The sequence below is a fragment of the Anabas testudineus genome, chromosome 2, assembly GCF_900324465.2.
Source record: "Anabas testudineus chromosome 2, fAnaTes1.2, whole genome shotgun sequence".
In the NCBI taxonomy this organism is placed as follows: domain Eukaryota; kingdom Metazoa; phylum Chordata; class Actinopteri; order Anabantiformes; family Anabantidae; genus Anabas; species Anabas testudineus.
Window position 1 is genome coordinate 22,719,593 of NC_046611.1, and position 12,863 is coordinate 22,732,455.

At 43.1% G+C, this 12,863-nt stretch overlaps 1 protein-coding gene across 2 annotated transcripts in view; it reads right to left on the reverse strand.

Moving 5' to 3' along the window:
- The window catches only part of LOC113164577 (sodium/hydrogen exchanger 9-like), a 53,684-nt gene that overhangs the window by 9,461 nt on the left and 31,360 nt on the right, over positions 1-12,863 (reverse strand). The gene's annotated exons all lie outside the window — the stretch shown is intronic.

Below are 12,863 nucleotides of genomic sequence, written 5' to 3' on the forward strand. Positions count from 1 at the left end.
GGTGGAATACATTATTACTAGGAGCAATGCTTGATGAATAGGCTTAGATAGGGCAGGAGTCGATGATGATGGCCAATCACGTCCCCTTCAAAAGCAGCATGTGAGATGGAAGTCTTAGATTAGAGGGAATGTCCATCTCTAAAATATAAAGAGTTAACACATTCAAAATACTCACTACACTACAATTACTCATGTAAATCACCATAAACGTGCTGTCAAAGACTAAAATCAACAGGCATCTAATCTATATTGGTGCAGCAGCTGCTGGAATATCTGAGGGCTGGTTTTACTGTGCAGTCAGGAAACAGGAAAATTAATGCAATCATCCTTCCAACGGCTACTTGCTATAAACATTGAAGGTCAACTAAAATAAGTTCATATTCATATACAAACACTGACTGCTGCCTAATCTGCATAAACACAGCCCAAGCTGCGCCTCTTCTCCCACACTGCTGCAAATTCGCCCACAGCCAGGAAAAGGTGGGCACCGACTGAGAAAAAAATTTAATAATATAGAAAACAGACCAGCTCCGAGGACAATTGCATAAAATCTCAGCTTTTGGACAAACGCTGGCATTGTGCCTGCAGGAAAACAGAGCCCTTAATCTGTAATCAAAACGTGATGATAACTTGGTAGCATTTTCTGCTAGTCACATGAGCACATGCCGTCCAAAAGCCTTTTATTCATTAAACCATGGGTACAACATTTCTCCCAGAGCTTAGAGGGGTACTGAGTGCAAGATGATTGTCACTGCTAACTCCTACAGGTCAGCAGTTAACTCTAATAGCCCTGCAGTACTCCTGCAAGGCTCTGGACATTTTGAGATGACTTACCACTATTACTGTGCACTGTGTGTGTGTGTGTGTGTGTGTGTGTGTGTGTGTGTGTGTGTGTGTGTGTGAGAGCCTTTTGAATGTGCTGACACCAAAGACATTCACTCAGAGGCCTCGCAGCAGAGGGCAGATTTTCATCTGAGCATTAGACGCTGCAACTATTTAGGGTTTGTCTTGGCCGCCTTCCCTCCACACTCTGTCTCTGCTGGTGTTTGTGTGTGTGTGTGTGTGTGTTTTTTTAAATGTGTTTCCACTCTGATCATTCCTCCTCTTGTTGCTGCTTCTCCCGTTTCAGTGTTGTCTTTTGTTGTTCGGTGTTGTTTCTGTGTGTGAGTTTTGCTGATTAACTTGATATGTTTCTCGGCTGTGGTGTATTCCAAAAAGAGCTGTTTCCCTTAGTTTATTCCAGTTCCCTGTTTGTTTCACCCAGATTCTCTCTCTTCCTGTTTTTGCCTTCCAGCTACTCATTGCACCAACCATTGTCTTTCTTGCTCCTTTTTTACCTCCTTTTTTCCTGTTTCTTCTATTTTATCCCCTTTTCTACAGTATGTCCCAGTTTAAACGAACCATCTCTCTTCATCTCTCTCCTTTTTTTATCTTCTTAACATTAATTTAACACTTTCAGATCTGTCTTTTTTCTGTTTCTCACCTCCTACTACCATCTCCCAGCTTCTGTCTTTATTTTCTGCCCACCACACGGATCTGTTCTCAACAGAGGTTGAAATTGTGCTGAAATTGCACAGGAATCTGTGCAAAGAAGGAGCTTGGGATCTGTCTGTATTACACAATGTTTCTCTGGGTCTGGACTAAGGGAAAACCTCTTGAAGGGGGCAGGTTGTGACAGGTACAGCACTGGACATGGTGCATTTCCGCCAGGTGATGGGATACATTCCACAGGAACAGGCTCTGTCACTGAGCTATGCTGATTGAAAGGGGACGGGGCAGTTAAGCTGTGAGTGAAAGATCAAGAAAGTGAACACAAGCTGGGGGCAGAGCAAAAAAAAAAAAACGGGGGAAGAAGAGCAAAACTAAGAGTCGCAGTTTCCTGAGCGTGATGGAAGATGGTCTGTGGCGACCCCTGAGTGACAGAATGTGTTGGTACTACTAGTGAACGGGAGAGAGTGAAAGATTGACTGGGTAACAAGACAAGACAGCCAGAGAGGGGCAGAGGGAACGACATTAAAGAGAATAGAAGTTCTGATGCGCGAGAGGAACAATGTGATAACAAGGCGGGGGTGGGGGTGTCTGTGAGTAGGTCGATGGCTTGCTTCGTGCTGTGGAGAAAATATTAAGCTGTCAGCCAGCTCTCACAGCCATGCATTTTTAAAGTGATGTGACGCCTGTGCACTGTCGCTCTTATCTTCAACACACTGACATTCAATAAAGATAAATCAAGTCCGAACCAATCTAACTACTCTGTGACGGTGAGTTCATATGACTAAATCTGCAAATGAGCGAAAGTAGATAGCCAGAGGCACACACACACGGACGGAGGAGGAAGAAAAGTGTAACTGTAAACTTTATCTACATTTATATCTACTGCAGGAAACGGGGGTTCAAACAATGGCTGAGTAACAGATCCCCCACTGAGGTGGAGTTCCCCTTTCTGTAAGGAAATCACATTCAATGCAAGAACAATCCAGTCAGAAAAGAAACCCATGATGGAATAACTCAGCCTAACAAGACTGTATGATTGAGCTGTGGCCAGTTTCATACCAGTCGTCAGCAGCTGCCAAGACCAAAAAATTCATTCTCGGTTCACTGTTAGTGGGCTGTTTATGTGCTTATACCCCCCTGTGACTAAAATATCTCTGGACCCATTCCAGGATGACTTAGCGCTATTCACAGGGACTTTACTGACAACTCATCTGCGCTTTTGGGAAAGATGGCTATTAATGTGAACGTGTTGTTTGGGTTACCGTTCATGAACTCTTTTAAAAATGTAGGAGAAAATAGCAGATTACCACTTTTAGAGGACACAGACATCCACGTGCCCACACACCCATTAACACCTCCTTACTCCACTATAGCTTTTTCATCAGTATGGCTGCCAGAATGTCTCTCAATTCCTTCTGATCCATTGTCTTACCTTGGAGGAAGTCTACAGGTAGTACTTAACTGTGTTTACATGCAGAGAAAACATTTCCGTTTGCTCAGGAGGAGAAACTCTCCACTCCATGTGATTAGCAGCACTAGTTAATAAACATTTGGATGAGTTTCTTCTTCAGTTCGAGTGCTCAAGTAGCAGATACTCAACCAGCAGGGCAAATTAAGTTACAGCACTCCTCCCTCTCTGCTGTGCTCCCTCTGTGCTATTTCCTTCTGTTGCAGTTCTGACAGAGAGAGCGAGGGGATGAGAGGGAAGAGGAAGGGGGAGCGCAGAGAGATGAAGACAAAGAGAGCCAGAGTCTCACAGGGACTGTGTTTGCTCTATAATTTGAGTTTGGACAAGAGGTATGCTGTAAGTCATCTTCTCAGTTTCAAGTTTGCAAATCCCCAATCGGATGTCCTTCTCACCAGGGACACATGGACTTCATAATAAACAGCATATGCTCTTCAACAGAGATTGAGCACTAGTATAAACACCACTGACAAAACACATATAGAGTATATCGAAATAAGGGAAAGGCGATGAAAGGTATAACTTGCATAATTGGAGCAGACAGGGGAATATGCGCTACAGAAAGAATCTGACTATACCATTTCCAGCACAAAATGTGCGATGCAAAAAGCACCTGTCATATTATGTGTGAAGTACACCAAACACAAGTGTGCATACAGGCAGGACTACAAAGACAAAGCTTACTGGAAGAAAGATACCTTGATCAATAGATTGGAAATGTGTCAGAATACATTTATTGGCAGACTTATAGCTGGCAATATAGGTACTGTAACATCTTTTATAACCTCCAAAAGAAAAACTAAATGGCTGAGAGAATAAAGAATGTGAGAGACTGTGCACTGGGACAAGCAGCGTTAGCACTGACATAAAACTAACAAATAGCTAAAATAGAATAAACACTATGCAGACATCAATGTCGGCAGTGACTCACAAGCTGGCTGTAAGATCGAAACGGAAAAATTGCAAGACTGCAAGAAATAAAACAAACAAAAAAACAAACAACAGCAGCCGTGTAAGGACAGCGTCAGAAAACGCTTATAATCATTTATTGCCATGGGTGCTTCCAATCCACAGACGTCATCAAAGTTATGTAGCAACAAATATGTCGCCCAAAAACAAAGGTTGTGCGGCAGATGTCATGAGAACATGCGGCAGACAGCGCTCTCACACAAACCCACACGCGCATGCACACAGATGTGCAGCGTGATAAGCTCTTAACTTCCACCATGTGCTCCACAAGCATAGAAACACTGGAGTTATATGATAATATTTTTAACTCCAGGCAAAAAATAACTATAATCCCAAATGTTTGTACTGATTTCAGTGTCACTGATGGTATGAGGGGAAATTAATGGTTTATAATGGATATAAACTAGGTCGTAACACTAACCTCTATAAGAAACATTACTGCATATGAGCTGTCATGCATGAGGTGCTCTGAGCACTACATGTCTTAGTAATAATGCAATGTCGCTTTATGAGGAGATAAAGCAAAGAACCGTACAGCAGAAGCTTCCTTTCTTATTACTGCAGTGTTACAAAAGAACAATCCATTTACGGCCAAGTCTCTAACTGCAGTATTTAGGTCAATCTACTGCAACCTAGAGTGGAGATCCCACCCTCTCTGTAGCTTTAACCTAAATTTCACATCACTTGAGCAAGTGTAAAAATAAAATTGTTATGAGTAGTGCATGCGTATTTGTTATCAGGTGCATGTGTATTCAACGACATACGCCATGGAATCATCTGTGCATGTTGAAGCCGGCTGTGCAGAGCATTTACATAAAAGCATGGGTTCATTGTCATAAGACATAATGTGCTTTGGTACATATCTCATCTAACCAGAGAAAACTTTCAAAAATGTTCTGCCATATTGCACAGTGATGAACAATCACCCACTCAACAGATGTCCAAATATCACGTTTTCATTTCTGTTGTATAAACTGAGCCGCAGCACAATAATGCCCAGAAATAACTCTGCATATGTAAAGCCAATTTGGAAATTGCAGCAAGTCATGATTTGAAACCAAATGCTGACAGACGCTATAAAAATAATTCTACTGAATGTTTCACATTGCTGAAATACATTTGTGATAATGCAACTTAAGGTGAAATGTATTCAATCCCTACAGCTAGGTGAACAATGATAATAATCTTATAGGGCCGCAAAGGCCCCTTTAAAGGCAGTGACACAAAAATCTAAGTTGAATTTGAAAGAGCTTAAGTACGGTAACTGTTGAAACACATGGTTTAAATAAACCAGAGTAAGCCTCTCATATAATTTTTACATTTTAATTCTGAAGAACTTTCCCTTTCAGAGAATGCAAATTATGTTCAGATGTGCAGAAGACCGATAGCACTTTCATATCTGTACATATAAAGCTGTCCTGTAGCTAGTATAACAGGCCCACTAAATAACATTATATTTTGACAAAGACAGAAGAAAGGCTAATTCCAGTCTTTGTGATAAGCTCGTCGGCTGCTGGCTGTAGCTATTACTTTAGTGTTGTTTGATCAGGATGCAGTATGTCTCATGGTAGAAGGAATTATTATTTGCTGCAGTATATCCTCAGTAGTGTAGATATTATAAACCTACTTAAGGTTAACAAGGTTCCAAGAAGCCTATACTTTGCTCTAGTGATTTGTTTTTGCCTGTATTATCTATGTATCAGGATCCTCCTGTGCTACTGTGTGGGATTTAAAAAAAAAAAGTGCAATTATGCTGTATCACATCTCTGTTTCCATTACCTCTCCCATGTTTTCTTACAGTTTCGGCTGCTGAATATAGAGACGTCCCTCCACCACGGAAGCTGACAGCCGTCAGTGTTTCCAACAGTGTCAGTTTAACAGGAAGAGAGAGTCTGTTAGTATTTCAGCCAGCTGGATCCCTGTGGAGCCAAGGACAGTTGGGAGCAAAGAAAAGACTGTGGGAGCCAAAGATATTATTATCTCGCAGAATTCATTTCCCTTCTCGCAACATTCACCTGGATGTCTCAGCGTGACACGGGGAAAGAGGCTAAATTTAGTCTGGTGGAGTTAAAGGAATACAGGGCTGGATAACAGTCAGTACCTGAGAGCAAAAAAACGCCCATTGAATGATTGAATCAATCCTTTTCAGCAACGTATCTCAGCTATGAATAAAACAATGTCCTTGTCTTAGTTCCTTAAATTAGTTTCTACATGTTTTAAGATGAGGAAACATGAAATATGTTTACCCTTGATAGACACTGCCACTTCATTTCTACACACAGAGAGTGTATGAGAGGTGAGCCACTACTTTCGCAGAAAAGAGCTGCAACCACCAGCTTTGGTGCATGAGACAGATTTAATTTAATGCTAGCCAACGAGCTCAGCACCAGCAAAGCTTCCATTGGCATGGAAATAAAGCCATGTGCTGTAAATCTATAATATCTATTTAAATGCTCTTTATGCACTGTAATTGGGTAACAATGCTAGAAGATCTACATTAGTAAAACTCAAGCCAATCCATGTTGTTTTTTTTGTTTTTTTGCCTCTTTGGATGTTTCGACTTTGCCATTAGCAAGTACTATTAATGACTGTATGAAAATGTAAGCCACACAAATGTGGACGCCTCTGCTAAAGTCTCTCCCAGGCCCAGCGAGGTCCTCGCTGAATTGCTCTAAAACCTCAAGCTGTTTAATGACTGTTAATGACGAGCGAAGCATTTGACTGAAAATAAAATAATAGCCTGACACATTACTGCTCGCTGGTGTGTGTATGTGCCCGACTGACTGGGAAATCATAATGAAAAGGGCTGTGGTCAGTGAAAAACCAATTTCAAAAACAAAGCTGTTGATGAAGCTTCCAATAAGTGAACTAGTCTGATGGCACTTGCCTGCGAGTCTATTTCCACAACCAATTATAACTGTGGGACAGATCAGATTTTGTTTCATGGCCTTCTTTCTCCTTCATTCCATTTTATTTTCTCCGACTCTTGCCCAAAACTACCTCAAGGGTATGAGATCAGATGCCTCATTTTGATAGAGATGGTGAAATCTTTCATGGCTGCCTCTGAGGCATGTCTTCATCCTGTGTTTGGTTGTCATATTTGGACAGTGTGATCTCTTTATTGCGGAGGATAAAGGGCGATTGTCTGCCGGCACCAGCTAAATATATCAGACGAATCTCAGAAAAAAAAGGACTTAACATGATGAAGCAGTTCCAATAACAGTTCTTATTGTGTGCAGCAATCCGCTAATGAAGCCAGCTGCTTCCTGATGCAAAGGTAGCTGCAGGGATTTCCTTGTCTCTTTAAAGGAGAATGGACAGTACCGGCCTACTTTTGTATCATTGCACTTTACACCAGGCTTGATAGAAGTTAGTAAATGAAACCTGCACTGGATGGAGACTTGGAAAAAGGGAACTAAGACCGAGAATAAACTTGCCCCGCAACTAACACAGAGGCAGTAAGAGAGAAGTGGTGAGGCTGCATGGCAAATGCATTGCTGTGTGTCTGCTGCCACAGCAGCCCTGCAGGTATGGATGACCATTAGTTGAAGCTGCCTGACAAACCAAATGAAGTGTCAAGACACTCTGTCACACCCTCCAGGCATGGAGCGGATCTAACTGTCATGGCTGGCGATGCACACATGCACGTGTTGCAGCTGCATGAAATGGCCTGTAATAGTTGAACTTGGGTTTGCACAAGAGTCCAAGCCCAACCATCTTCCACCTGCTCACTCATCTGCTGCTCATCACCCCTCCCGTCCCCCGCCTCCCCTCTCTTTCTTGTAAGCACACCTTCTACACAATGCTGCTGAGGGGGAGATTGTTCTCTATATGTAGGTGCTGATGAAATTTTGAGGGCGAGTGGTGAATTATTTAAGAGGGAGGATTATGAAAGCAGCTTCTTGGCACGTCGCTGGCGGGTATGAATCGATATGAGCCCCCCCCCCCCGCCCCCACTTTTTTTTTTTTCTCTCTCTCTCTCTATCTGAAACCACAGACCCTCTCAACAGAAGTACAGACACATGGCCACGGGACGGGGCAGACTGGACAGCCAGATGCACCGTGCCTGTGTGTGTAAGAGGCTTGATGAAATACAGAGCATGAGAAAGCCAGTAGAAAGAGGACGAGGGTTGTGTGTCTATGTGTGTGTAAGAGACGGAGGGGCCTGATTCAGACTGACCACATCCAAAGAAACAGATGGCCAACTCAAGGCCTGCCAAGTCTATTCTTCTTCTATCCTGGTTCAGCCTTGAGGCAGGGGTCTACAGTCTAGAAAACAAACAGGAGGCCACAAAAACAGATGTGCAGCACACACAAACACCAAAAACTACATTTCTGTGTCTAACCCACAACTCATCATTACCTACTATGAGTTATTAAGGGTGTCGACTCATTAGCAAATAATGAATTAGCAGGTCATTCCTGATTGGTTCCTCACTCATTTCTCAGACACTGCTCACATTATTGGTGTACCGTAGTGGAAAGTGGTCCTTTTAGCTATGTACCAGTTACATAACAGTTTCACATATCTTCATACACATCTTCATTGCCCTGAAAATTTGATTTCATGGGCTTGATTTGTGCAGTGCCAATGCTAAGAGGCTTTCACGACTGAATAAATTACCATCTTCCAGCACTCACTCTCTCGTTTCACTTGATTGTCTCATAGTTAGTCTACATCCACTTCTCCCTCTGTGCCCTGCGCCCTTTCCCGACCCTCTTCTCCTCTCTTGCTGTATGTATGTATGTGTATGTGTGTGTGTGTGTGTGTGTGTGTGTGTGTGTATCCATTCTGTTGAACTGCTAAAATCCGCCTCTCTTTCCTCATCTGTGTACTGGGAGTTCATCTTTTGCCAACACTGTTGTTCTCTCTCTGGCCAGTGATTCCCTGCCTCAAGAGCAGGCATTTGGGACCAAACAAGAACCACCTCAGGGAGTTTGGATTACACAGCATCAACCACAGGAAAGTGCCTGACAGGTTTCAGCCTTGTGGTGAATTTCATTATTCAGGGTAGAGTGGTTCATCACGTATGATTGCTACCTCACTTTGCATGTGTCTTGACAAGGACACATGAGCAAGTCACTAGTCTGGTTACTATAGTCCAGGCTAGAGGAGTGGCTCAGTGGATCACAGCGCTTATCAGTCAGACTACTACTTTGAACAGACTGAAAAATCTTAGCACTTGTTGGTGGATTACCATTTAATTTGAAAGATATTAATAGTTCATGTAGGATAAAGCTCGCTTGCTGTCGACACCTCCAGTCAAGTCAGAACACAACAGCTCGGAGATATTCTGTTCTGAGGGAGGATCACCAGTATAAACAATCAGAGCATTTCAACAATTTCTGCTTCCTTATTAAATTCTGGAGCATCGTTTCTGTTCCAGAGTAATATATCTCAACTAGTAGATGGATTAGAGTTCTATATAAACATTTATCCTAATACTGCAGTGTTTAATTTGCCCAGTCAGTTGGTTTATAATCAGATACATGCAAACCTAAAGACATTGCTGTTTTGCAGTCTTTTTATACTGTCTCTCTCCAATTTTCTGTCTCAGTTTTCCCACGAATAGTCTTTTTTTTTTTTTTAATTCATCAAGAGGCACGGTGGTGAAATTATAGAGGGCTAAAAATAATGGTTCTATAAATAAGAGGTGCCCATTGAGAATGATTGAGAGGTCAGGTCGCTAGGCAGCTGGGGATGCTGGGTAAGTTGGATTCATTAGTGCTCTCTGCTTCCAAAGAGTATCCCCCACGACTCTCTCAAACAAAAACACGGCTTTCTTGTAAACACACACACAGACCTACACACCCAGACACACACACACACTGAGGCAGCGTTGGGACCAGAGTGTTTCACACAAACACTTTCTCAGTCTACCTCTGCAGATCTCCGCAGTGGTGCAAATTTAGCCCCATCAGTACCATCCATCAACCCTCATTACCCGTTTCCCGCGGAGGATTCCACGCAGACCACATTCTTACAGCATCGTTCATCCACCAGTGGAGTGGAAAAATGTGTGTGCATGTGTATTTGTGTATGTTTGGATTTGTGCGAGTGTGAGCAAGCACACAGCAGAGGCGCTCGGTGTCTGTTTTATTATTCATACTCATGTGTGGATCCTCTTTCAGCCCACAGACACCTGCCAGAGATACACACAGCACATACTGATGTTCTCCCTATACTTCCCTCCCTGGCACTTAACTGAGACGTTCTTCAAATAATCAAAAAATATACTTCTTAACAAACCAACATGCGCTGTATTTGTGCTATTTGGATTCATGCAAAAGAAATTTTGGCTCTGCATTTAGAGCATCTATCTGCCCTCACAGACACACACACAAACACACAGACACACAAAGTGGATTGGGCACTTTTATTGCCCTGATGCTCTTTTTAATGGCCCTCCTCCCTCTCCATATTGACGTCATATCCATTAGCCCGTGCCTCTGGGCCTTTTTAGTGGACGCTGGAGCACAGGACGCCAGTGTACGAGACCCCTGCCCAGAGTCAATCTCCACCTGATAAACTCAACATATTGGCTGATCTGACAGACACAGTTACCACGGCAATCTGTTCAGTCTCTCTGCACACCACCATGACTATCAATCCACTTTGAGAGGGAGCTCATTGAACTGTGTGTCAGAGGAGAGAGTGGTGCATTAACACTGGCACATACAGTACATGCCCTCAAGCTCTCACCTGTGCATCATTTGCACACACACACACACACACACACACACACACACACACACACACACACACACACACAGACACGTGGCTCAACAATCAGCTCCGTGTGTGTGTGTTGATAGGTGAACTGAGAGAAGACTATCTATATCTGGTGCCATAGCGAGTAACTCTGGAAGGCTAATGTGAAGAGATTACGTTTCATGTCTGATCATCATCAGAATCATAACTCACTGGCCTCTCCCAGCTTCCATCACTCTCATTACGTTACCAACAGCTCCATCCTCTATTCGGGTCCTACTTATCCTGACTCCAAATTCAGCACTGAGGTCTCAGCAACACCCTAGAACCGAACAAGTCGCGCCGATCGACTCTTCCCCTTCATGAATATAGGATGAGCGCGAAGAAGACCTCAACAAAACAGTTAGCTAGACCCGAGTGACAGTGCCGTGTTCCCTGACTACAACAGAAACGACACATGACAGCTTGGTGTCAGGTTGATCTGGAGTAGAGACTTAGTGCCATATGAGTCCTTCCCCGAACTCAGAAAAGAGACATATGAAATGCTAAAATGATGTTTGATTCTTCAGCGCACAGGGGGCTTAATCAATGGCGGGTGCGGCTGGCTGAACTTGGAGGGCTCCACCGTGACTTAGAGCTGAGCATCTGTACCCTGTGCCTAAGTGGAGCTGAGCTCAATGTAATGAGAAATGAGACTAAACTTTCAGCAAAAAAGGAGGGAGGCTAAATCAACCAAGGAGAGAAGAGAAGTCAGGAGGAGAAGAAAGAGAGAGATGAAAACAGAACTGCAGGTTAGTTTGAGAAATAACAGCAGCAAAATCTTCTGGACATGATATTATAGCTCCAATCCACCAGCGGATCATAAAGCTACATTAATAATGAATGTGTTTTGTAGACTTGTAGAAAAGTGTGCAAATCCGGCAGACAACAGAGAGACACTGACCCTCCACTGATCCATTGAAAACCCTATTAACGAATATGTTACATTTAATAAAGTACTTTTAAGGCAAGAAAGAAAAGTCTTTTTTCCATGTGGAAGTTTTCAAAGTCATCTTTTGCTATAGATTATATTTTATAATTCACATTTCTCTTATATATTTCCTATTTCCCTTGGTTGCAATGCAATTCCAATGAGTGGACAGAACAGAGTATGTTTCACTGAAGGAGAAGTCCAGATTTAAGCTTCTATTATTTTTTTGCTCTATTATTGTCTCTTTTCTGTATCAGAAGGACCAAACCTATGTAGGAACTATTCATTTTTGGAGACATAAAGTATCCTTTATCCAACAAAGGATGGTGTTCCTCTCTCTTTCTCAATCTGCTGTGCCTACATATTAGGGAAGAGGATGTGCGTTGGCCTTTCCATGTCTTAGTCTTGCATTACACTCTATGGGCAGATGGATGTCAAAGACACCAAGTGTGTGAGTGAGAATGTAAGAGCCAATGTGATAAGAGGTCAGTGGGGCATGAAGGAGAGTGAGTACCATCAGAGACATGGTTTTCCACCCGTCCATCTGTCCACTCAAAACAAACAGGCCAGTCATTTGCCAGGCTCCAGCAGTTATGTCTTAGCCTCCGAGTTTTCAATACTGCCCATTTATCTGTATGCACACACAGAGACAGTGACTCACACATGGAAGCATGCTACAGCACAGAGCGAGGCCTCTAGCCTGCCCTACGATACTTGTGCTCAGTAGCCACCATGACATACTTTGAAATGCTACCATGCTACACAAACTGCTGGGGCCATAGAAGAAAGGTTGGAGCCATCTGCTTCTGCTGCCTCTCAGTCGAATCTGACCAAACCACACTGTGTTACACCCGATTGCTCATTTATAACGAAGGACTTTTTGTAACTCCCCTCAACAAAAATGTGTTTTGCTGAGAGAGAATACATCCTGTACATTATAAAACACATCTTTAACTCAAGTAACTTGATTAAATAAAAGTGAGAAACACGTAAATAAAAAAAGGGCCGTGATCTTATCATGTGAAAGTGAGTGGGTGTCATGGTTTCGGCCGGGCATCAGGCCAAGCTGAGGATTTCCCTCACCGCTCCACCTCACTCTCCCTCTGGACTCCGCCCACCAGCCCATTCTCTCCCTCTGCTCACAGCAATCAGCTGAACATTGGACTCACCTGTGCCCACTTTCCCCTACAAAACTCTCCTCAGCCCTTTTCCCCCTCTGTCAGTTCGTCGTCGCTCCCAACCTGTCCCCAGCGTCG